Source organism: Oryctolagus cuniculus, chromosome 5, assembly GCF_051225735.1.
Source record: "Oryctolagus cuniculus isolate XC-2025 breed Fujian yellow rabbit chromosome 5, ASM5122573v1, whole genome shotgun sequence".
Lineage (NCBI taxonomy): Eukaryota > Metazoa > Chordata > Mammalia > Lagomorpha > Leporidae > Oryctolagus > Oryctolagus cuniculus.
In genome coordinates, this window is record NC_142871.1 from 144,363,703 (window position 1) to 144,390,142 (window position 26,440).

General features: G+C 42.5%; 1 long non-coding RNA gene across 5 annotated transcripts; it reads left to right on the plus strand.

The window, feature by feature from the left end:
* Window positions 1–1,665: 1,665 nt before the first annotated feature.
* On the plus strand, window positions 1,666–23,728 carry LOC149126766 (uncharacterized). 5 transcript variants are annotated; one of them, XR_016234198.1, is made up of 5 exons: window positions 1,666–1,809; window positions 13,772–13,922; window positions 19,276–19,507; window positions 21,802–21,915; window positions 23,168–23,728. It is a non-coding gene; the product is annotated as an uncharacterized LOC149126766 (long non-coding RNA). The 5 variants fall into 5 exon arrangements; XR_016234199.1 differs by having other exon boundaries at window positions 21,805–21,915; XR_016234201.1 differs by having other exon boundaries at window positions 19,282–19,507.
* Window positions 23,729–26,440: the final 2,712 nt, after the last annotated feature.

Consider the following 26,440-nt stretch of genomic DNA (forward strand, 5'->3'; position numbering starts at 1 on the left):
TGTGCAGGTGGCAAAAGCAACATTCTGTTGTGCAAATTTAGGATCTTGACTTGTATCCTAGCCCAGATAGGGGCTAGCCTACGTGTGCACAGCAGTCAATGGCAGAATAGCTGCACAAAGCCAGAATTTACTAAGCAAGAGAGAGAGAGAGGGAAAGAGAGAGAGAGAATCTCCAATGTTTTGAATCAAGTCAAGCACTTGAATAAAAAAATTGGTTGAAAACTTTGCTCAAAGAATAAATAAGAGTTTTGTTCTGGGAAAAGGCAGGTGGTACAATTTGGCGACTTCAACCACAAAATAAACTAAGCAAAGTCTGGGTGGAAGAATGGGTTTTAGAAAGATGAACTCCAATGCATAAGCTGCAAAATATATTCTAAGATTCTGAATCAGTGAACCTGAGGTTAAAGATTTTGCTTGTTTGAATGCTGGAGATCGTCCACAGTGATTATAAGTTTTTAGCTTATACACACTTGCCAGATGACAAATGTCACTCACACTATAATTGAGAATCGTGGTATAGATTCACCCCCTCTCCCTTTTACCCCACAAGTCTCCGCCCGTTACATCATCTTACCATAAAGCTTTTGCCTGATTGGAGGCATAGAAGCAATATCTTCTCACCACTTAGTAGAACTCTGTCCTTCAAACTCGGCCACTTCAAACTTGGATATGCTGCAGAGTAAGGTTTAGATTCTGGAAAATCTTCTTTCTAAATAAGAGCTTGGATTACTTGATTTATATTTGGCTGCATGATCCCTTTGAAAGTCAGAAGCTGAGTCTTACTTCAATATTTCTCTTTGCATTCCATTTGTAGAGTATTCTGCTATTTCTTCAGGTAATTGGACCCCTAAAAGGGCTAGGTGAAGTCACGTATTTGGCACAGGGCAAACGAGGAAACCACGTTGAACTTCCTAAAACCCTGACCACCCTTTCCACAAATCCGTCAGAAGCCCATATGTTCTTACTGGGCTCCATCAGTCCTATTGCTGGTACAGTCTTGCACATCAGTAGACCCTAGGTGTTCTGAGGGCAGAAACCAGGTCTGTTGGTTCTCACTTCACAGGCAGCTTTCCTGGTGCTAATGCAAGGACTCAGTAACCAACTCTAAATATTTTTGAGTGAATAAATAAACCAGAAAAATCTGGAGTTTTCATCCAGATGGAATAGATTAACCCAGAGAGGATTTGCTTTCAAGTAAACTCAAGAAACTTTGTATTTTGTAACATTGAGAAGAAAACTGTTGCATACTAGTAAATCAATGAGTTTTTAATTGGGGTCAGGTGCATACTGCTTAGGTCAAGTGTGGGGTGGATTGCACTTTTCAAATATCCCACATGAACTACGTCTGAGGAGGAAATTAAGGCAAATAATTTGACAAAAATTGGAAGCTACCAGAAAAATGGTATAGATTTTTATTTACACACATGAATTCAAGTAAGACCAGGGAAAGCACATTAAGATCAGTAGGTTGTCTCAAAATCAACATCATGGTTGTGCTATCCTGCTACAGTTTTTCAAACTTTTACCACTGGGGAAAACTGGATAAGATATACAAGATAACTGCTGTGGCTTGAATAGGATTTGTCCCATCTGAAATTCATGTTGAAATTTAATCACCATTATGAGCTACTAAGAGGTAGGACCAGGTGGGACCATTAAGAGACAATTAGGGATTGATGGATAGTGAGTTATCTGGAGAATGGTCTTCTATAAAAGCAAATTTGGCTATGTCTCTTGACAGTCCTTGTCTCTCAACATGTGATACGCTGCTGCCTCAGGACTCTGCCAGCAAGAAGACCAGCAACAGAGGTGGGTCTTTGACCTTGAACCAAAACTGAGAACCAAAATAAATGTCTTTTCTGTACAATTTACCCCATCTATGGTGTTGTGTTATTAGAAACAGAAAACAGACTAAAACAGAATCTCTCATATATCATTTCTTACAACTGCATGTGAACCCATAATTATCTCATTAAATTCCAAAAAAGACGGAGAGAGAGAAAAAAATTGTGACAGTGCTCATCAAAACTGTCAAGATCACCAAGTTGGGGACCACCCAGCAAAGATGGGACGAAAGCAATTCTGACTCTATTTCTGGGAGCTTTCTCAGTTTTCTCTGATAGAGCAGATGCTTGATGGATATTTTTTTCCAGAGTCAAAACTGGGATCCACAAAATGTTAAAGGATTGTGGGAGATTCAAAGTCAAGAGAAAGAATTTGTGAAGTTGTCAAAAAAAATTCAGATACTTCTGTTCCCTTTTTTTGCAGAAGCCACATTGGAGTTAGCTATGTATTCATATCCCCATTTACTCTTTGCCCTGACAGTGAAACTTTCTGCTTACTCTTGAGGTCTACACAACCCAGTTTTGTAAAAGGATATCTTTCTTTTTAATTTTGTCAGTTTTTTAATTTCCTTATTAAATGTCTTTATTAACACATAGGATGTTCTGCTTATCCAAAGAAGGCAAACGAGTTTTAGTTTATAATTTTTATTAGGTTTATTGTAATAGATATCTTGAGAACATATTTCAAGCCATTTTATCATCACTCATAATATTATTAGCTTTCTTATCTCATTAGCCTAAATCTCTAGTTTTATGTATGATCAGTGTCACTCATTTTTAGAATGTTGTTTTGTTACAATAAGAGTGTCAGATACAACAGTTGAAAAAATTACTTCAATTAAATTATATAAGAAAATCAAGGTTTTCTTTTGTCCATGTTATATTTTAAGGATGTCAATATGCATATTTAATTTTATATATGTGAAATAATGTTATAACTATAACTTAAAAACATTTTTATTGTACACACAATGTGACATTTTGACATATGTATATATCACAGGATGATTAGATCACAGCTATCATTTAAAATTCTGCATTTTTACTTAGCATTATACCATGAGGATTTTTCCATTTTTATTCCCCAAGCTCATTCATTCATCTAGTTTACATTTTAACATTATTAGTAAGTGCTTGACACGATGGTCAGAGATGGTGTTAGGGGGATCTCACTTCTTTCAATCCAATTTAACATATCCATTTGGAGAACAAAGAAAAATTGACAGTGAGGATTACTTAATAGTCTGATCCTTGACTACAGATATGAATTAAGTTCATACTACACTCACCCAAAAGGCCATCAGTAAGCTGTCATGATATTCATTCATTCAGTCCTCCCTGACTCATGCCAACATTGCTGGTAAAATGACCAATAGGAATATATCTGCACTAGTCTAATTTTATGTAGATGAAAGTTTAACAGAACCGTTGCCAACCTGTCATTCAACTTTCCTACAAGTATACAGTAAGCTAACATATGATGAAAACTGTCAAAGTGATTCCACACATTGAGGAAATCTGTGTGCCCGTTAGTAGGCAGAATTCATGTGAAGTGGATAGACCAGACTGATGCCATCAGAAAGAGCTGGAGGAGAACTAGGAGGCTGTGCTTGCTCTCTGAATGAAATGTGTGCTGTTCACCTGGCATTCCGCACGCTGACCCTGTAATGCTGTCAAAATCAATGTAGCTAGATCCATTGCTTCCTCTAGGATTCCTCTGCCTTGAGCTTGATAGGAGCGTAAAGAATAGCGCAAGATTCACACAAGGAAGCATTTATGGAAACTTCCAACGTGTGGTGAATGGGTAACGCTCCTAAGAGGAAACGAGGTAAAGTCAGAATGTTTGTCTTTGCTCTCCCATTTTGCTTCTTTTCAGGAAGAGTTGTCATTAGGAGACACATGCCGAGACCCATTTCATGTCAGAAAAAAGGCATTGTTTCTCTGCGAGGGCTTGGCCTTGAGTGATTCTGTGGTTGCTTGTCTGACGCCGGTCAGGCCTTAAGTCATTAGGGCCCTGCAGAGCGGTGAAGGGGAGAGCTAGGGGTCTTCAGCCTGCATGAGGAGGTGCTGGTGATGAGCGGAGGGCAGATGTAGAACGGGTACGGTTGTGTGACTGTTGAGAAAGAGATTGGCTGAGGGTCAGGGTTAAGCTTCCAGCGGGGAGATGAGCAGATTTGCCTGACTCTCTACAGCTGAAAATGTTATCACCCAAGACTGCATTTCAGGAGGAGAGTCTTGGTGAAATCCTTGACCCCTTCCCTGAGCTGTCTTTCAAGCTGTTGACAGCCTCTGCTGCTTCTCCAGGAAGAAGCAGAGCAGACGTTAACCCCCTTTGTACCTGGCCTCCTGGACTCAATTTTCTCTCCTGGGAGGGGAGCTCAGCATTTCTTGGATGTGAGTTCTGCTGTCTCTGAAAGGCTGTAGAATTCTGGCTGGCTCTTGTTGTGAAAGGAAGTTATGTGTCATTTGTAAAGAGAGCCACCCTTAGACAGCTGCATCTACTTCTGCCTCAGAGATGCTGGGGTACCGACTGCATTCCCAAGTAAATTCTTGTTGCTCTTCATGTTGAGAGATGGGAGTAGGGGTGCTAGTGCACAAGACCTTGCAAGCCTGGGTTTTGGGAGGCCACATTCAGTCTACTCAGGTTTTTGTTTTAAAAGTTGGCAGTTGTTCAAGGGATTCCAGCAGCATTGTGAATTATTTGCCGTTGTTTTTATGAGATGGAGGGCCACACATGTGTTTCTAGAATGAAATCTAAAATCAAAGAAAGCCTAAATATAAGAGCTAAAACTATAAACTTCTTGAAAGAAACATGGGCATAAGTCTTCATAACCTTAGGTTAGGCAATGAAAGTCTTAGATATGACGCCTAAACCATAAACAAGGAAAGAAAATTATAATTAGACTTAATCAAAATTAAACCCCTGTGTACTTTCAAGAAAGGGAACAGACAGCTTTCTGGGTATGACTTCTCATTCCTTTCTTTTTCAATTGATGACACAGGTGAACCAAGTAGCATTATGATGTAAGAAAAACAGCCATGAGGGGACTTCAAAAAGTTCATGGAAAAATGACACTAAAAAATACATTTCTTTTGGTGAAAAAAGTTGAAACCCATACATAGTCGTTTTATCAAATGTATTTGTTTTTTTTTTTTTAATTTTTTTTTTGACAGGCAGAGTGGACAAGTGAGAGAGAGAGACAGAGAGAAAGGTCTTCCTTTGCCGTTGGTTCACCCTCCAATGGCCACCAAGGCCGGCGCGCTGCGGCCGCTGCACCGCACTGATCCGATGGCAGGAGCTGGGTACTTATCCTAGTCTCCCATGGGGTGCAGGGCCCAAGGACTTGGGCCATCCTCCACTTCATTCCCTGGCCACAGCAGAGAGCTGGCCTGGAAGAGGGGCAACCGGGACAGAATTCGGCGCCCCAACAGGGACTAGAACCCGGTGTGCCGGTGCCGCAAGGTGGAGGATTAGCCTAGTGAGCCGCGGCGCCTGCTTCAAATGTATTTCAATGAACTTTTTGAAGACTGCTTATGAATGGATTTCAAATTCCTTTTTGCATCAAAATAAATGTATATTTTCATTCCATTGTTCTATAGACTTTTTGAAGTCCTCTCATACAATGCGTTTTGAGTTTTAGCATGCACTTTCTTTAGGTGAGGTTATAAAAGCAATATTTTCCTAAGAACTCTTCAGAGTGACCATAGCAGCCAAGCTCTCTTTCTCTTTGGAGGGTATTTTTTGGAAGTACACAGTTTCCTTTGCCAGTAGCTATGACTTTTACAGGTAGCAATATTAGCCTTCACCCAGTAACTCTATGACCAGAGGGTCTGTTAGAGCTGTTGTGAATGGCTAACTCTTTGGAGATGCCACCTGAACCAAATAAGCCCTATCTTTACCAGCACAGTAAAAAAGCTGATAAAAAACAGGCCCTGTCCACTAATGTGAACTGGTTCCATTGGATTGAAAATCAGTAGTTTCTCAAGCAAGCTAACAACCCTAGAGAAGGTAAGTTCAAGCTATTAACTGGAGTCTTTGGCTGAGATTTCCAATGAACACCACAAAAGAACCTGGTGATTCAAGCTCATGATTATGATTAAAGACAGTGCTGCAAGGGAAAGGTAGGTTACAGTCTGCAGTGAGGTGGGACTGGGGCCACTGACTCAGCTGCTCCCTGTCAGGCCAGCTGCCTTCACAATTTGGGTCAAGCTAACAAGCATTTTTTTCCTTCTCACTGAAACTGTCATCCCCTTCCTCTTCAACCACATGAAGTACTTTGTTTTGACTTGCTTCAGGGTTATAAAGGGAGCATTTATTGACCTTTCTTCCAACAAAACATCTTTCATTTTTGTTAAACAATTTTTCTAAAATCTGTTGTGTTCCAAGTAATAAATTTTTAATTTACACAATACACTAAACATGCACTTATCAATGAGCTGGCCTCTAAAGCTCCATTAGAAGGCAATGAATTAATGAGTTGTTCAAATCAAGCTAGTAGTCAAATTCAGACATAAAAAATGCTCACAACGTCCATTTCTAGGATTGTTAAATCTTCATGAGGTTGAAATGGTCACGTTTCACATTTAAAAAAAAAAGGTTTATTTATTTGTTACAGGGAAAGAGAAAGGTGTGTGTGTGTGTGGGAGAGCAAGAGAGTGAGAGGGAAAGAGAGAGAGAGAGAAAAAGAGAGAGAGGAGGAGGGAGGTAGGGAGGGGGGGAGATTATCTTCCATTCACTGGTTCACTACTGAAATGTATGTAACAGCTGGAGCTGGGCTGATCTAAAGCCAGGAGCCAGGAGCTTCTTCCAGGTCTCCCACGTGGGTCCAGGGTTCCAAGCACTTGGGCTATCTTTCACCACTTTCCCAGGCCATAGCAGGGAGTAGGATCAGAAGTAGAACAGCCAGGACTCGAACTGGCACCCATATGGGATGCTGGCACTGCAGGCAGCAACTTTACTTGCTATGCCACAGCACCAGCCCCGACTTTTCACAGTCTTTATAAAAGTATTGTGGCTTCCTTATGAATAATTTATACATTTAGAAAAAGATAAAGAAGAAAGCAAAAATCAATTTGAATCAATTTCTGTATCACAATAAAAGATTAAGATACTTAGGAAAATAAATTTAACAAAAGAAGTATAAAACTCATGTGCTGGGGCTGGCACTGTGGCATAGCAGGTCATGCCACTGCCAGCAGTGCCGGCATCCCATATGGGTGCCAGTTCAAGATCTGGCTGCTCTACTTCCAATGCAGCTCTCTTCTACGACCTGGGAAAGCAGAAGATGGCCCAACCCCTTGGGCCTCTGCACCCGCATAGGAGACATGGAAGAAGCTCCTAGCTCCTGGCTTCAGATTGACTAAGCTCCAGCTATTGTGGCCATCTGGGGAGTGAATCAGTGGATGGAAGAACTCTCTCTCTCTGCCTCTCCTTCTCTAACTCTTTCAAATAAATAAATAAATCTTTTAAAAAAAAAACCTATGTGCTAATAAATGCAAAATGTTGAAATTTAAAGACCTAACTAAATAAAAAGACATCCCATGTTCATGGATCAGATTTAGTATAATTAAGTCTTCTTAAAACTGATGTACAGATTCAATACAAATTGTGTTATAATACCAGCTATTCATTTTTGAACAGAAAGTCATAAGATGATCCTAAAATTCCCATGGGAACACAAGAAAGCCAGAATAAACAAAACAATTAAGTTTCTGAGAAAGAAAGACAAAGTTAAAGGATTTATACTTCCTGATTTCAAAACTTGTTACAAAGTTACAATATTTGGGACAGTGAAATACTGACATAAGGCTGGACTATAAATCAAGGAATATATGTGAGTACAAAATTAAACCACTGTATTTATGATCAACTGATTTTCAATAGTGCCAAGACTATACAACAGGAAAAAAGACTTTTCAACATATGGTACTTAGACCCTTGGATGTTCCCTTAAAAAATAAGTCTGGATTCCTACCTCACACAATATACAAAAATGCAAAATGCATCATTGACCTAAGAATAAAGGCTAAACTATAAGCTCCTTCAGGAAAATATAGGTGTGAGTCTTCACGACCTTAGGCTAGGCAATGGATTCTTAGGATCCAAAAATCACAGGCAAAAAAAAAAAAAAAAGGAAATATAATTATATTTGAACAAAACAAAAACATTTTCCCTTGAAAGGATACTATCAAGTAAGTGAAAAGACTGGAGTGGGCATTTAGTCTAGTTGTTAATATGGCAGTTAGGATACCCTCGCTCTGCCTTGGAGCGCCTGGTTTCAATTCCTGCCCCTGACTCCTGACTTCAGCTTCCTGCTTATGTACAACTTGGGAGGCAGCAGATGATTGCTTAAGTAATTGAGATACTGCCACCACTTTGGAGACCTGAAGCATTATATTTCTAGTTCCTGGCTTCAGCCCATTCCATCCAAGCCATTGTGGACCTTTGGGGAGTAAGTCAGCGGGTGGGAGTGCTCTTTCTTGCTCTTTCTCTATCTCCTTCTGTCTCTCTAGTAAGTTAACAATAATTTGAAAAAAAAAAAAAACCCACAGAGAAGTAAAAAGACAATTAACAGAATGGAAGGAAATATATTTGGTAATAAATTTGATATGTGATCCTAGAATATATAAATAACACAATCCAATGATAAAAAGACAAATAACCTAATTGAAAAATGGGTAAAGAATCTGAATAGACATTTACCTGAAGAAGATAGAGATGATAAATGATGAAAAGAAGGTCTTTAATAACTTGGAAACATAAATCAAAACCACAATGAGATGCCATTTCATATCCAGTGAGAAGGCTAAAATCAGAAGGACAGACAAATGCAGATGTGGAAGAGGAAGTGGAGAAATTAGAATCCTAACACATTGCTGGTGGGATTGTAAAATGGTGTAGCCACTTTAAAAAATAAGTTGGCAGTTCCTTAACCTCTTACTAGTTATGTCATTCAGGAATTCCACTCCTACATACATGCTCAAATATTTGAAAGCTTATGTTTACACAAAACTTGTACATAAATGTTCCTAGCAAGATTAGTTATAACAAAAAAGTAAATGATCCAAAATGTTAACCAATTGCTGAATGTAGTCTATCCAGGCAGTGAAATGCTATTCCGCCATGATGAACCTTGAAAACATTATCCTAAAATGAAAGAAGGCAGTCACAAACTGCTGGGTATTGTGAATTTCCATTTCCATGAAATTTTCAGAATAGAAAGATCCATAGAAATAAAAAATAGATTAGGGGCTGGGTTTAGGGAGCAATGGGGTGATGAAAGCGCTCCAAAATAAGATATTGTTGATGGTATACAACTTTGTGAATATGTTAAGATTCTGGTATGTGATTATGTCTCAATAAAAGTATTACTAAGAAAACAAATGTGGCAATCACATTGAAATAAAGGTGCCCTTTTTAAAGAATCATGATCTGAGAGCATATTACATAGAGCTAACTGTTATGAACATGTTGGGGCACACATGCCCCTAGCTTTTTGATACACACATAGGCATTATTTCTGCAGATTTGTAATGAAGCTCCATTCTGTTTGCTTTCTTTAAAAGGTAGCAACATAGCCTTTTTCCAAGAGATACCAAATACTACTCTGACTAGATTCCTCTGCAGAATGAGATATACACCACTGGGGAGACACAGAGCGATGGTAGCAGATGGTCAGATATTTCTTATTTTAATGGTTATCTTTTTATGCTAATGTGTCCTGGAAAGTGGAATTGGCACATCAAACTCATGATGTCATTGACACCTTTGCCCAGAAAATAAAAGACTATGTGTTTTAAAAACTGAATCCATTTAAAGCAGCCCTAGGAAAGTAGGTAAGAGAAGAGCTGAACAGAGGTAGGGCAAAAACCCTGAAGTGACATTACAGGAACTATGGTTTGAAAAGCACTTTCAGAAAGCACAACTCTGAATCGCAGCATAGTGTTTTGTTGCATGGGTGTGCCAGGGCCCCATCTCTGTTTATGGGCCATTGAGCTGTCTGCAGCTAGGAATTAGTTCAACCTCTGGTCTACTGCTTGCTGTGGTCACTAAGGACGAGGAGGTCTCCTGTTGATGCCTTTCTAGGAATCCTCTGGGGATCACTTGTGTAAGTTCAGTAGGTAAATTTTTCTGGTGGGAGTATTTGAGTGTATTTCAAAGCTTACATTCTCATGGTAAGGCAAGAGAAATGGTGGATAGCAAACAGCCACAATGAGTTAAGCCATCTCCCTTCTCCTCCATTCTCCTCACCCCTACACCTTGTGTCTCCAGTATCCATAGCTCACAGGTCCTGGAACGGTGACCAGGAAAACTTGGGGCTCTTCCCACAAGACACCTCTCCCTCTCACTGCAACCCACTCCATCCAGCCCCTCATTGTCCTTCATGCCAAGGGCTCAGAACAGCAAACCCACTTGGTAAAACCAGCTCTGAGAGGGACAAAATGCTTGATCTGTGTTTAAAAGGCAGAAGCATGGATTTAGAAATAACCTGTTTTCTGGAAATTCAGAACAATCTTCTTAAAGTTATGCTGGAGCTAGCCAATTTCTCTTTTAGGGTCACTTGTTTGTATTAATAGAAATCCATCTGCATAAAGTGACAGTCTACGTTCCTGTTCCCCCGTCTGTCACCAGATGGAGACTGGGTCAGTGTGGGATGCTGTCTTTCACACAGACGCCAGCGTATATAAAAAGACAAGTTATTGGTGGAAATTATAAGAGATGGAGATTAGGACCATTCTAAAACAGACTTGGATCTCTGCTTTTGACACAGGAAATGTTGTTTACGCCATCTCAGTGGGATTGCCTAAAATATACCAGTTCTACGCGCAAGATAATTACTTACACTACTTACTAACAGATAATGCATTCTTCTGAGTGGGTTTAAAAAAATAAAGAAGAAACTTTCAGATAACATTTATTTATTTATTTTGCCTTTTATCTCACCATTCTTGACCATGGAGACAACTTTTTAAAAATATTAATAAATGTGACAGACATGAGCCCTGGAAGGGGCTCGTCCTGGGATCGTATTAACCAGAATGCAGCAACTTTCCTCTGTTCCTCCACTCTTAAGCCCAGACTATGGGCCCTGCCATGTCAGGTGGATGCTGGATCCATGGGGCTGCTGGATGCCAATGGGGCCTGAAGCTCTGTTAGAGCTCTGGCAGAGAAAAAGGAGCGGGGTGCACTGCCCCATTGTATACCACACTCAGGAGTCACCTTGACTTCCCTTTAATGCAAAACCTTGCTCTACACCAGACCAGTGATGGTCAGGTGAGTCCTGAGTGCCTGAACCCAAGCCAAAGTGCAGCCTCCCTGTTTCCCCTGGTCACTTTCTGCCTTGTCCTGGAGTTTCTTGGCTCATTTTCTTAACTCCCCCCTCTACAGGATCATACCCTTCTTGTCTAGACCTCACTGCCTCTCCAGAACTGTGACAGCTCTGTATTTTCTCCATCCTGAATCATTGTTGGAGGATCCAGAATTGGTTAGGATGACCAGGACCTCAGAAACCTGACTTCAGTGATATAGCTGAGCAGAAGGCCAATCTCACACAGAACAAGAGCTCCGGAGGGGCATCCACTTGGGATGCATCAAGAACTTGGTCTCCTCTTGGTTCTCTGCTCTACTATTGCATCATGCAATTTTCATCTTTGTGAATATAAGGTGACCTTTTCATTCCCAGCGCCCTGAAAACTCTATTTCCAGGCACGTTAGCAGGCGAGGGGCTAAAGGCATGAGCAGGGTAGATAAATCCTTTGTATTTCATCAGGAATCATTTTCAGAAAATGTCACCCAAGAGTCTTTTGCATTCAACCTGTTGGTCAAAACTGAGCAACATGGTCACCTCTAATATCAAGGAAGCCTGAGGAAATGAGTATTGATCATTTATGAATACATATGTGAAAGGCAGAGTGACAGAGGGAGGAAGATACATATGGGGTGGGGAGGGCTGGGAGAGCGAGAGACAGAGAAAGAGAGAGACTGACTACCTTCTGGTTCTCTGGTTCACTCCCCCAAATGGTTGCAACAGCCAGGACTGGGCCAAGCCAAAGCCAAGAGCCAGAAGCCCCATCCAGGTCACCCACATGGGTGACAGGAACTCAAGTATTTTGGGCCATCATCTGCTACCTTCTCAGGTGCATTAACAGGAAGCTGAATGAGAAGCAGATGAGCCAGGACTCGAATGAATCAGCACTCTAGTATGATATGTTGGTGTCGCATGCAACAGCTTAACCCAGTGCATCACAACTCTGGCTCTTGGAAATGAGTGTTTTTAACCAAGCACTTTGTAGCCTCAAGCAAATTTGGGTTCTGTTATAAGGAAGGAAAGGAGACTAGATATTGAGTAATGTAATTAGCCATGTGAATCACCAAGTCCAAGGGAAAAGTTGGACGACTTGAATAATGATGTTGCTATGCACTTGATTTCCTGGGTCACCTTCCCCTAGCAGCTCCCATGCCCAGGGATCAAGATGCCTTAATATTACTGTGGGCTAGAATACTTAATCCATGTCAGCACTGCACACTGGCTGCAGCCCGTAGCAGTCAACTCTGGAACTCATAAGGTTCTGACATTAACCTTTTGCTTTCCATCTCATGTTGGACATATGAAAGTTCATATCTTGTGGCCAGAACTGTGTGAGTTATGATAATATAGGATTCCACACAGGGTGAAAAGTAGTGAGGATGGGAGGAATTGAAGAAAGAGTTTAATTTATTGACGTGATGTAGACATATAAGGGGTTTTCCAAAAGTTCATGGAAAATATATATTATGAAAATACTATATGCATGGCTTTCAAAATTTTTGCATGAAAATTAACTTATTTTTAATTCCATTTCCCCATGAACATTTTGAAGGTTCCTTTGTACTGGGAATTAAGAAATGTGAGTCACAGCTAAAAATTCGCATCTCTCCTTCACTCTCCCAAACCCAAAGGCAATTTTTTTCTTTGATTCTGGTATATTCCACCGGACAATTTCCAACCCTAAATAGAATATGTGATAGAAGTTTTGTGTAAGTGTGACACAAACGTGAGCATCCTAAATATTCGTTCTATAATTTAATTGTTTTCAACCAACAGAATACATACATATTTCCCATGCCAGTCGATAGGTATAGATCTACCTTGTTCTGCTTGATGTGACGTTATGTAGATGTATCAAAAAGTCTTAAACTGGACCCCTACTGAGGGACATTTAACCATCACCTGTAATGAACAACTTTCTACAATGGATTTTAATCACCCAAGTGAATAATGTGTGGACGATTTTCCACAAGTGCAGTAGAAATTCACATTTATTGAAAAGAAGGAAATTGGGATTGTCCCAGAAAATCTTGGTTGCAGAGGCACAATAATTAAAACTATTTTCTGCTCACAAATAGCCATGCCAAGCTAAGTGAGAACTGATTTTCCCATTCACTGTAAGCTGCAATTGAAAACTCAGAGGAAAATTCCCCTCGCTTTTGGTTTCTCCCCAGGGAACATTTAAATGATATTCCTGCCCTAGAAAAATCCCCAAGTTAATAAAAAAAAATTGTAAGATTTCTTAGTATTACACTTTTGTAAAGTGTAGTAATTTGAATAATTAAAACCCAAAACAACTTTGCCTTAAAATAGTTTGAGGGTAAGATATAAAATATTGTGGGCTTTCTTTCTGCTTTACTTTACTGAAAGATGCCATTCTAGATGGAAATTGTGCACTTGTGTGTATTGGGGATTATTACTTTAATATTGAAAGGAACTTGTATGTGATAATATGCAGTAGTGTATAATTAAAAATTTATATTCATTCTCAGATAAATGGGAGTGCTTAGCCTAGTGGTGAAGACACTGGTTAGGACATCTGTGACCCATTTGGAGCAACTGAGTTTGATACTCACCTGGGGTTCCTGACTCCAGCTTTTTCTTCTTCTTTTTCCCCAGCTTCTTGATAATGCAGAACCTGGGAAGCAGCAGGTGATTGCTCAGGTGATTGGAATTCTGCCATCCCCATGAAAGACCTGGATGGAGTTTCCAGTTCCTGACTTTGGTCTGACCCAAACCCAGCAGCTGTGGGAGCCTGGCGAAGGAACCGGTGAATGGAAGCTCGCTCGCTCTCTCTCTCTCTCTCTCTCTCACACACACACACATAAGTAAAACTATTTTAAAAATAAACAAGGGATTTTGAGGAAATCTTATTCTTGTTATAGGTTTTTCCATGACCCTGATCTCTTACATATAGTTGCCTCTGTGTGAGTGTTACTTTTGTGACAAGGTTTCACTGGATGAACACATTAATTTCTGCTCCTCTCTTCATTTGAAAGAATGCGTGTGCACAGACAGATTTCAAAGAACCCTACAAAGGCAATTATATCCGAGTGTCAAATAGAGAGCTTGTGGAATCTGTAATGTTAACTATTGTTAGAGTAATACATTGTTCTGTGTCGAAGTTAATAAATATTAAAGTCTAGGGTAGTAAAAGCAGGCAAATACCAGTTTCTTAAGTTGTGGATTGCTTGCCCTTGACTGATCTTAGATCAGCATAGAGACTAGACCATAGGATTGTGAAAAAAAAAAAAAAAACAACTATTTTTTTAAAAAAGAATTTGAAAGAAATGATGAACAAAACTTTCTGTCCCCATCAAAAGGACTTTCATGATGTCTCCAAGCATTTGTTGAAACCAGAAATACAGCATTCACAGAGCATTTCCTGAAGCTTTACATTCTCCTGTCATGCTCCAGGCCCGCGGAATCGCGGCTCCTCCAGCACCTGTGCTGCTGTTATGTAAAAGCCAGCCCTTTGCCTTGTTTGTCTTTGTTCCAGGTCTCTTTTTATAAAGATGAATGATGACCTTGTGACTTTTGAACATCAGTGGTGGGTTATTTCAGGACTCTTTCCCCAATAGAACTGCCTTCTTCTTCTTCTCCTTCTTTTTTTTTTTTTTTTAACCTTTCATCTATTTTGGAGTTGAGCATTGGCTGTGTCACCCTGGCCCTCTTACTTTGGGAATGACTAAGAGGAAAAACATCAACTTCTTAAAAGGATTATCTTTTTAGTTTTTTTTTTCTTTTATATCTAAAACCCTTTATACTTCCTCTAGCTCTTTGTTTCTATCAGCATCCCAACTATGTTTTCCTTCATTCCCGTTCTGTTGCCAGAACTGGTAGCATCTTCAACATCATTTAACAAGTAGGGACATGGAGGTACAAAAGGCAATAGGGGATTTTATAGTGTCAGCAAGTTGGTTCCGGATTGAATTGAGATCAGATGCACAGCTCTTCTTTCCAACTCTGCTTTTCCCCTTGTTTCATAACTGGCTTCCTTTGAAGGCTCCGGTCCTTTCAGTGCCGGGGTTATAAACAGTGAGCAGAATAACTAACTGGGCAGGGAGGAGGGACTGTGTCGTATTCAGTCGCAGACACACAGGAAGAGCCGGGTGGATGTCCAGACCCCCTTCTCAACAACTCCTTAACCTTGTGGGAGGAGATGAGCAGCTTCTCCCGGGGTGTTAACTAGCCAGCCCAGCTCACTCACCCAGACTCTAGTCTTTCAGTGAATCTGAGCCTTGTGGAGTTGGAGATGGATTCTAGTCCCATTCAATGAGCGAGAGATCTGGGGCAACCTCCTCACCTTTCAGCTTTCTACTTTGTAAAATAAGGGCTTGATCTTTCATTTTTAAATTCTCTTTCAACCCAGTCTATATTCTGCAATTCTTCTGAACATGGGTAAAGATCAAAGGATTATAAGAAGTAATGCAGGAAAATCAGGGTCCATTTTGTCTTCCAACTTTTTACTCACTCATTAATTATTGATAAGACTACTGTTTCATCAAGTGATCTTAAAAAAACAAACAATGCACACTATTCTTAATGTGTTTTCATGGATTTTGGGAGAAAAGGGGTATCAGCTCACTTTGCTCATTGAACGTACAAAACAATGAGTGCCTTCAAGTTGCCGCGATGGACCTGTGGGTAACAAGGAAGGGAAACATGCCACCTCTATCCTCAGGAAACCTACAGTGTCCAGGTCTGTGGTCAACTCTAACACAATGTGTAAAATGAGTACCATAAATTGATCTGAAAATTCAGAGGGCCAGGACATTATTTCCTGTAGGAAGATCTGGGAAGTCTATAGAGAAGTTCAGCTCCTGGTCCATAGTAGGCGTCCAGTAGGTTTTGGCTGCAGGACAGATGAGCCTGCATGCAAACTGGGTCACCAAGTATTCGCCAAAATTTGTCATGTTGAGTTGAGTGAGTAGGAGACTGGGGCAGAGGGAACTGTACAGATAAAGCGGAGATATTTTGGATGAAAAGGGCTACTGTGTAGCCAACTCGGACAGCTCCAGGGGCCCCCTCTTCTTTAGCTCTGCCTGTTTAATAGCCCCCTCCCAGCTTCATAGTAATCACTTGAACCCCTTATTTACAGATGGATGTGTACATGTGCTATGTTTGCCTCAGATCTGATAATCAGGTTGTCAGTGAAACCTTGATTTCTGAGTTCTATCCCTATATTTCTGTCCCATTTCCTAACCCTGCACACAACTTTAGTAAACAGCCTGCACTCCAATCTGTCTTAGACTTGCCTCCTTTGTAGACTCTCATCCCTTTAAACCTTTAGAGACATTAATCCACTGTCTTCTAGTTCTTTTTTTTTTTTTTTTTGACAGGCAAAGTTAGACAGTGGGAGAGAGAGAGACAGAGAGAAAGGTCTTCCTTTTTCCATTGGTTCACCCCCCTAAGTGGCCGCTACCGCCTGCACGTTGAGGTCAGTGTGCTGCGCTGATCCGAAGCCAGAAGCCAGGTGCCTCCTGTTGGTCTCCCATGCGGGTGCAGGGCCCAAGGACTTGGGCCATCCTCCACTGCCTTCCCGGGCCACAGCAGAGAGCTGGACTGGAAGAGGAGCAACCAGGACAGAATCCGGTGCCCCAACCGGGACTAGAACCCAGGGAGCTGGCGCCGCAGGTGGAGGATTAGCCTAGTGAGCCACGGCACCCGGCCTGTCTTCTGGTTCTAAGACTTTTGACAAGATACTCACAGCCCTTTGAATCACTGTTCCCCTGAGTGTGTCGTGCCATTTTCCCTAGCAGCCTTTAAGACTTTTAAAATCTTTGGTCTTTTGTGGTTTGATTATGCTGTGGCTGGTGTGCATTTCTTTGAGTCTTTTGTGCTGGGGGTTCATTGAGCTGCTTTAATCTCTGACTTTATTTCTTCTCTAATTATGGATGTTTTGGGCCCCAATCTGTTTTTCTACTCTTCTTGGAACTTAAATGACATATATGTTAGCTCTCCTGATAATGTTTCATGGGTCATGGAGGCTCTATTTTTATTTTTCCCCCTCTCTGTCCTTCAGATTGGATAATTTTTATTGATCTCTCTTCGAGTTCACAAGTTCTTTTTTTCCTGTTATTTCTCTTCTGCTGTTGAGTTTATCCAACTTCTAAAAAAATGTGTTTTCACATATTGTATTTTTCAGCTTTGCAATTTCCAGTTACTTTCATAGTTTCTATTTCCCTGCAGAGCCTTTCTTCCCTTCCAATCATTGCAAGTATTTTTGCCTTTTCCTCGTGGATTACAGCTGTAAGATCAGCTTTAACAGTCTCTGCCTGAGAGTCTCAACATCTGGATCATCCGAGGGCAACACATGTTCCTTGCTGTTTCTTTTGAGACTTGGTCACATTTTCCCAGCTACATTTATATTTTTAAAAGATTTATTTATTTATTTGCAAGGCAGAGTTATATATAGAGAGAAGAAGAGACAGAGAGATCTTCCATCCCCTGGTTCACTCCCCAAATGGCTGCAGGGATAGGGGCTGGACCAGGCCAAGGTCAGGAGCCAGGATCTTCCTCCGATTCCCTGACATGGGTGCAGGGACTCAAGTATGTGAGCCATTTTTCCCTGTTTCCCAGGCACATCAGCAGGCAGTAGAGCAGCCAAGACTTGAACTGGCTCCCATTCGAGATGCTAGTGCTGCAGGCAGTGGCTTTAACCTGCTGCGCCACAGTGCTGGCCCCTAGTTCCATATATTTTTGAGCAATATTGGATTGCATCTTGGGCATTGAGAATATCAAATAGTAAATGCTATTGTTTTATTTCTGGAATACGATTTTTTTTTCCATCAGGCAATCAACCTAGTTAGATCAGATGGAAAGCTGTTTTGCCTTCTGCAGGCGCTGGTTCTAATCTCAGCTCAGCTGTTCAAAGCGCGATCTGCTGCTTTGAGTATATCCCATGCCTGTGCCGTTCAGGGATTAATCGGCAAGCTGGCTGCATTCCACCTCTCACGCCTTTGGATCTGATCTCTCCATGCACTTGCGTGGGCTCCCTAAAAAGGACTGTGGGATCCCGTTCCATAGCTCTCTCCTTTCCATGCTCACTGGCCCACGAGGACCCCCTTGCCAGCTCTTCAGTCCAGACTCTTTGTTTCTTCAGCCTGCACAGCTGACTCCTTTCCAGTTCTGAGTTTGGGGCCACACTCAGGGCAAAACGGTGAGAAAAGAAAACAAAGGACACTTGGGAAAAGTGTTTCCTTGCAGGTCACCTTTCCAAGTTCCAGCTGCCCTCTTCAATCTCCCTACTTCAAAGTCTTAAGGGATATATATATATATATATATTTAATTTTGTAAGGGTTTTCAGATCAGTGGGAGAGGTAGGCTGTGGTGTCTTGCCCTGCAATGCCGGAGTTGGAGTTTGTGCTTACGTGGAAAGCTTGTTTCTAGGCAGCTCGGGAAGGGAAGAAAAAAGGAGCACAAGAGAAGGTAATGTGTTGGTAAGGAGGCAAGGTGAAGCTGTTAGCAAGGGGTATGGTTCTTGCTTGAAGGACAAGAGCATAGATCCAGAGAAAAGGGTAAATAGGATGGTGGGGCAGCTCTGTGGCAGAGCCGGTTAGAGCCCTGGCCTGCAGTGCTGGCATCCCAGGTAGGCACTGTTTCGAGCCCCAAATACTCTTCTTTCGATCCAGCTCCCTGCTAATGTGCCTGGGAAAGCAGAAGAAGATGGCTCAAGTCCTTGGGCCTCTGCACCCATGTGGGAAACCCAGAAGAAGCTCCTGGCTCCTGGCTCCTGGCTCCTGGCTCCTGGCTCCTGGCTTTGGATTGGCTCAGCTCCGGCCATTGTGGCTATTTGGGGAGTGAACCAGCTGATGAAAGACTCTCTCTCCCTCTCTCTCTCTCTCTGTGTCTCTACCTCTCTCTGTAACTCTTTCAAGTAAACAATAAATTTTAAAAAATTTTCAAAAAGCTAATTGTTTAAAAAATAATAAGGATGGCCTTGCTCAGTGACAGATGATGGGAAGCTGCTGGTGGTGGCTGGGGGTGGGGAGGAATCTGAAATGAAGTCAAAGCAGGCAGATTGTGGAAGAAAGTTGAGACTTAGAGAAGGGACTTGCAAGAGAATGAATTTCCCGGATGCCTTATTTTTTCCTTATTTGTGACTTTGTCCTATGGCTGAGATCCAGGAATAAGATCAAGCAGAGATCTTGGAAGAAGAGTCCAAGGTGCAGGCTGCTAAAACTCAAATAATAACCCCGAGACTCTGGGCATGGGAGCACTGATTGACCAGAGAGTGTGAAGAGAAGAGAGCCAGGGAAGGAGTGCTGTGATTCTGCCTGTGAAGCCACACAAGTGCAAGCATGGATCAGACCGAAGATTCAAGAAGAAGAGATAGGAATCAGGACTTGAATGGTAAGTGAGGTTCAGAGGAGAGGAGAGACCCTGTCTTTACTGAATGGAGAGCAGGAGGTGAGGATAGGGATGATCCCCAGAGCTTGCGGAGTCAAGGAAGGAAGCTGAGCTGGCTGGTGGCTAACGTCCTGCTGAAATCACTTGCCTAGAGGGGAGGGGCTGGGTTGCACACCAGGACTTGCAAAATATCTTCAGCTGCTTAAAATCTCATGCAGTTTCAAGGGGCGTCAGCCTAGTGGTTAAAGATGCCCACATCACACATTGGAGTACCTGGGTTCGTTACCCAGCTCTGGCTCCTGACTCCCGCTGATGCTCCAGCAGACCTGGGAAGCAGCCACGATAGCTAAAGTAGTTGAATTCTGCCTCCTGTGTGGGAGATCTGGACTGAGTTCCTGGCTTCAGCATGTCCCATCCCTGGTTGTTGTGAGCATTTGGGGTGTGAACCAGGAGCGGGAAACTCTGTTTCTCTTTCTCTCTCTAAACCAAACAAAAAAAGAGAGATGAAATTTCTTTAGGAAAATAAACAATAAAAGGTTTCAGCCCAGTTGTATTGTTTCACGTGCTCCTGAGGCTGGTCACCCCCATGTAAAGCAGCACAGCTCCCATGGGTGCTAAATGTTGGAGCAAAGCTTGGGAGCACAGAAGTAGTTCTAAACTCGGGTAACATGTGCATTGCATCGTCTCTCCATTTCTAGAGTTGAAAATGGCTTTGGAAAAAAAAATCATACAATTATAATATGTGGACCACAGAAGAAAGAAGGAAAGTTAGCAATGTTCTGGGAATGGTGCCCAGGCTCTTCCGATTCTGAGTAGTGAAGTCTCAGCATGCCACATGAAAACCTGCTGGCAGGCGCCGGCTGAAGCAGTGCTCAGACCCAGCTTCTCCCTCGCCCGTTTCATTTTTTGCCAGCATCACCATTATTAATGAAGAGCAACTGAGCCTGCTGGCAGATTCGAGTTAGTTCTGATGTAATTGTCCATTATCTGTCATGTAATCACTTCCACGCTGTTCGAATTCCCCCTTGCTATTTCCTGAAATCTGACTCCCAGCACTGCAGTCCTGGCTACACCAAAATGCCCAGTCACTTAAGATCAGATTTCTTCTCCCACCTATCTCTTCTGAGCACGAAGCCACGTGCATCTCCCCTGGCACAGAGGGATCACTTAATGTCACTTGCTTTTCTATTAACTGCGGTATGATATCAACGTTTTCCTCCAGGCCAAGGTACAAATGATGCATTTTTTTCCACGTGTCGTGTGGGTGTGTCTAAGTGTGCTTAAACTGTATTAAACAAAGCGAGATCTGCTTCCTGTGAGAATTGATGTTTTGCTGTTAAAAGATGGAGGGTTGTGGTTCTATGTCAGAGATCCCCTCCTGGGCTGGGGTCAAGATTGGAAGAGGTGGATACTGACTAAAGATTCTCCCCCAGGGGCCAGCACTGTGGTCTAGTAGGCTAAGCCTCTGCCTGCAGTGTAGGCATCCCATATGGGCACAGGTTCGTGTCCCGGCTGCTCTTCTTCCAGTCCAGCTCCCTGCTAACAGCTTGGGAAGGCAGTGGGAGATGCCCCAAGTGCTTGGCCCCTGCACCCACATGCGAGACTTGGAAGAAGCTCCTGGCTTAGGATCAGCCCAGCTCTGGCTATTGTGGCCATTTGAGGAGTGAAAAAGTGGATGGAAGACGTCTCTCTCTGTCTCTCCCTCTCTCTGTCTGTACCTCCGCCTCTCAAATCAATAAATAAAATCTTTATTAAAAAAAAAAAGATTCTCCCCCAGAGTGTCAGCTAAGGGAAGGGAGTCTCAAGGGTAGCTGGGGAAAGAAGTCTGCAGAGGATGCAGAGTGGGCTCTCACAGCCCCACCCTGCTGGGCTAAGTCATTTCCGATTAATGATGTGCTGAGTGATGATGTCCTCCTGACTCCAGTGCAGATCTAACCTATTTCCATCACCCAGGTGCTCTTGATGTTTTAACAGTGAATTACAGCGATGGTGAAACTTTACCCTCATTCATGATTTTTTTCTTCTCTTCAGTCAGAACCCCAAGGCTGGGTTTATAAGCTCTACAAGGAAAGGAAGCTGAAGACTCCCAGATATTCAGCTGAAAACACTGTCTTAATAAACCATCTCCTCAACCTTCTTTATTTTGTAAGCAGAAGTGGAAATGGGTAGGCGAAGACAGGCGACTTGCTAAAGGTCACCCGGCTGCCATTCAGACTCGCGAGTGTTCAGCACTTTCCACTGTCCCTGGAAGATTCACACTGGTCTTGCTGCCTCTTTTTTTTTTTTTTCTCTTTCAGTAGAATGGTTGGAGGTAGTGGAGTGTGGGAGGAAGGGGAGAGAGTCTAGAGAGAAAACCCCTGAAAAGGACCCAGTGACTCGGAAGGGAAGAAGAGTCTACTGCTCTTTCTATGGTAAGGTTTTTTGTTCACTGCAGGGTCACCCTTTGAGCCTCACTCCTAAGATACGGAAGCTCCCAAGACCCTTCTGAGTTTACCAAAAGAGCCAGGCTGGCTTCTCCGAGCTCTTGGCAAAAGCTTAGAGATGTTTTCTTCTTCAAAGAGCCAATGCAAGAACCCGTTGTGAGTATGAGGGACATGGTTCAGACTGAGAGTGAAGATTTTGTAGGTGCCCTAGGTGCGAATTTTCCCTTGAGGACAATGCACAGGTGAGTATTTTATGAAAAATGGTGGTGAGTTACAGGCAAATGAGTGACTGTGGATTCCATGGAGGTTTTCAGTGGCCACCCCTGTCTGCTATGTACACATTCAATCTTATCATCATGATCCAGTCCTTGGAAGACAAAACCAGGTCAGAGCAGTTTCTGAAGCTTTGTTTATTTCTTCATTTCATGGAGTAGCATTATCCAGTGTTCTTAAATCACAATGAGCAGCCATACATTTTCCAAGTCAGAGTTATGGAAGCCACGGAGATGAGATGACCACAGAAGTTCAGTCTCACAGCCTGGCAGCATGGAAATTGAACTGGCTTGGGACTTGCTGTGGTGAATAAGGAAGCTGCCTGCACTGCTGGCCTCCTGCATCAGAGAACTGGTTTGAGTCCAAGCTGCTGCACTTCTGATCCAGCTCCCTGCTGGTGGCTTGGGAAAACAGCAGAGGAATGCCCAAGTGCTTTGGGTCCCTACTTACCTTTGGCCTGGCCCAGTCCCGACCATCATGGCCATTTGGGGAGTGAACCAGTAGACAGACAATCTCTCTGTCTCTCTTTCTTTTTTTTTTTTTTTTTTTTTTACAGGCAGAGTGGACAGTGAGAGAGAGAGACAGAGAGCAGAGAGAAAGGTCTTCCTTTGCCGTTGGTTCACCCTCCAATGGCCGCCGCGGCCAGCGCGCTGCGGCCGGCGCACCGCGCTGATCCGGTGGCAGGAGCCAGGAGCCAGGTGCTTTTCCTGGTCTCCCATGGGGTGCAGGGCCCAAGCACCTGGGTGTCTCTCTTTCTTTCTCCCTCTGTAACTCTGCATTTCAAATAAATAGATGATTAAAAAAATAGAAAGAAATTGAACAGACCTGCCTCAAACCATATACAACCATGAGTCGGGGTGCTGGAGTACAGCAAAATTGCTGATGGGCGCTACAGGGAACATTTTCTGGAATGCTGTGAGCACTGTGCATCATGTCTTCTCCAAATTCCTCTTTCCTTCTGCCACAGGAACTAGACATAAGCTACCCACACTGATACCGGGAAGGATGGTAACTCAGCTCTGCTCAGCGAAGACCAGAGTCTTTGACAGACAGCACACCCCTTCTCTTCATGGAGGGCATGCTTCTCCCCATCCATGGGTGTACCTGTGGCTGCTCTCTTTTTTTAATAATTGACATATACTAATTGTATGTTACCTATTGAGTACAGCAGCATGATGTTTCAATACATGTCCACATTGTGTAATAATCAAAATAGGGTGCTTAGCATATCCACTAGCTCGTGTCTTTGTGATAAGAAAAATCAGAATCTTTTCTTCTAGCTCTTTGGAAATATTCAATACACAATTGTGCAGCATTGTCACCCTGTGTGCAACAGGACACCAGAATTTATTCATCCCACCTAAAGGTGAGCCTGTACCTGTTCACTGACCTCCACCTACCCCTTCTCCTCTCTACTCACCCCAGCCTCTGGAAGCCACCATGGTACTCTCTGCTTCTGTGAGAGCGACATTTTTCAAGCTCACTCATGTGTAAGATCATGTGTATTTGTCTTCTTATGCTTGGCTTATTTCACTTATTTTTTTTAAAGATTTATTTATTTATTTGAAAGTCAGAGTTACACACACACACACACACAGAAGTCTTCCATCCATTGGTTCATTCCCCAGTTGGCCTCAACGGCCAGAGCTGCGCCTATCCGAAGCCAGGAGCCAGGAGCTTCTTCCGGGTCTCCTATGTGGGTGCAGGGACCCAAGGACTTGGACCATCTTCCACTGCCTTCCCAGGCAATAGCAGAGAGCTATTGGCTACATATACATATAACAAACTAATAAATAAACTATGTTCATGGGTATATACAAGGTAGTTCAAAAAGCTCAGAGAAAATGGAATTGACAGATAACCTTATTTTTGGGCAAAAAAATTGGAAAATACTTGCATCTACAGATCTTCAAAAAATTTATGGAAAATGTGTATTAATGAAAAATAAAGCTTGGCATGGATTTAAAATTCTTTTTTTTAACCAAAATAAGCTTATCTTTTAAAAAGATTTTCACTTTGCCCTTCGGGTAAATATAATAAGAGAGAGAGGGCCCTGGTGACAGAGAGAAAAGGAGATCTTTGGGGTCGGTGCTGTGGCTTAGCAAGTAAAGCCACCTCCTGCTGTGCTAGCATCTCATGTGGGCGCCAGTTCAAGTCCCAGCTGCTCCATTTCCAATTCAGCTCTCTGCTTATGGCAGTAGAAAGCAGTAGAGGATGGCCTAAATCCTTGGGTCCCTGCATCTTCATGGGAGACCCAGAAAAAGCTCCTGGCTCCCGACTTCAAATCAACCAGCTCCGGCTGTTGTGGCCATTTGGGGAGTGAACCAGTGGAAGACTTTCTCTTTCTCTGCCTCTCTGTAACTCTGCCTTTCAAATAATAAATAAATAGATCAGAAGGAAGGAAGGAAGGAAGGAAGGAAGGAAGGAAGGAAGGAAGGAAGGAAGGAAGAAAATCTTCCTCCCATTGATTCACTCTAAATGGTCACAGTGGCTGGGGCTGGGCCAGGCCAAAACCAGGAGCCTGAAACTCCATCTGGGTCTCCCACATGAGTTTCAGGGACTCAGATACTTGGGTTATCCTGTACTTCCCTAAGTGGGCAGATTAACAGGGAATAGATTGGAAGCAGAACAACAGGGACTCAAACCAAGACTCATGGGGCAGGCGCTGTGGTACAGTAGGTTGAAGCCCTGACCTGAGCCACTGGCATCCCCTATGAACACTGGTTCCGGTCCCAGCTACACCACTTCCAATCCAGCTCCCTGCTAACGTGCCTGGGAAAACAGCAGGGGGTGGCCCAAGGCCTTGGACCCCTGCAACCACATGGGAGACCCTGAAGAAGCTCCTGGCTCCTGGATTTGGATCAGCCCAGCTCTGGCCGTTGTGGTCATTTGGGGAGGGAATCAGAGGACGGAAAACCTCTCTCTCTCTCTCTCTCTGCCTCTCTCTGTAACTCTGTCTTTCAAATAAATAAAATAAATCTTAAAAAACACTGCTCATGTGGGATACCAGCGTCGCAGGCGGGTTGGTTCAGCCTGCTGCTATGCCACAATGATCCCAGCCTCTGAACTTACCTTTCAATTCCATTTTCCCACACATTTTTAAGTCCTCATTCTATCTATGTATCCGTCCAACCATGTAGCTATCTATTGATATATATGTATATATAAGTGTGTATAAGTATATATATATATATAATCCATTTTTAATAGCAGAGCATCTCAGCAAGGAGCTAAGATGAGCTCTGTAATTAATTTCTCCTATAAATCCAAGTGACTAATCTGGAACAATCCCCATACACACAGCACTGTGCCAGACACTTGCTAAACAGTAAACAAAAGAACATCCACACTCTCTGCCCTCCTGGAATTTACATTCAGCCCAGTAAGAAGTTCTCGTGACAACTAGAAAGCAGAGAGCCAATCTTCCACATTTTTGGTGCATTTCAAAGGATCTAGAGCAGGAGCAGGGACATAGATGTTCAATCAACTTTCCTCAAATTAGAGTGATAATTGCAGGACATCTAAAAATTGCCAAAATAGTATTTTACAATTGTTTAAGCTGTTTAGATAAACCCTCCCGGGAAGCTGAGAAGAAAGTGGTCACCTTTTCCTTGATTCTGTTTCTTCTCACATTATCAAAGTCTGAACAGTTTGTCAGGTTTTGATTATAACTTTTAACTTTCCAAATGCACTGTAGTCATGTTTCTCATTACACATTAGACAATATTTGGCTAGATAGTGCCTACGTCTGGATGTACTTGACAAGAAAAAAGAAAAAGACTTCGGCAGCAAATAAGCAAGATGTTTGGTTGGAACTTGTTCTGCTCTCGTTTTTTCCATTTTGGTTTGTGCCTTGGGCTTCAAGATGTTTGTGTCTGAGAGATTTCCAGACCACAGCCTTTAGAATGAGTGACAGTGAGTCAGTCCTCTTTCATACCTACTTTGCAAGTTAAATAGGAAGATAGAAAGATAATTTGGCTCCAATATAGAATGACTCAAAAACACCAGCCTAGGGGGGAAAAAAAAGCTTAGGGAAAATCAGAGCTGGAAGAAAACATAGCTAAAGTCCAATCATGCTGGAGGGAGGGTGGAGAGAATGGGGCAGCCCCCTGCTCCCATTTCACAGATGAGGAAAATGAAGCCCAGAAAGGAGAGGACTTAGTTGAGGTCAGTCGTCTTTCAGGGAAACAAACTGATGATTTTAGCAGGAATACGAGTCATTTTTTGGTTACCACAGTGA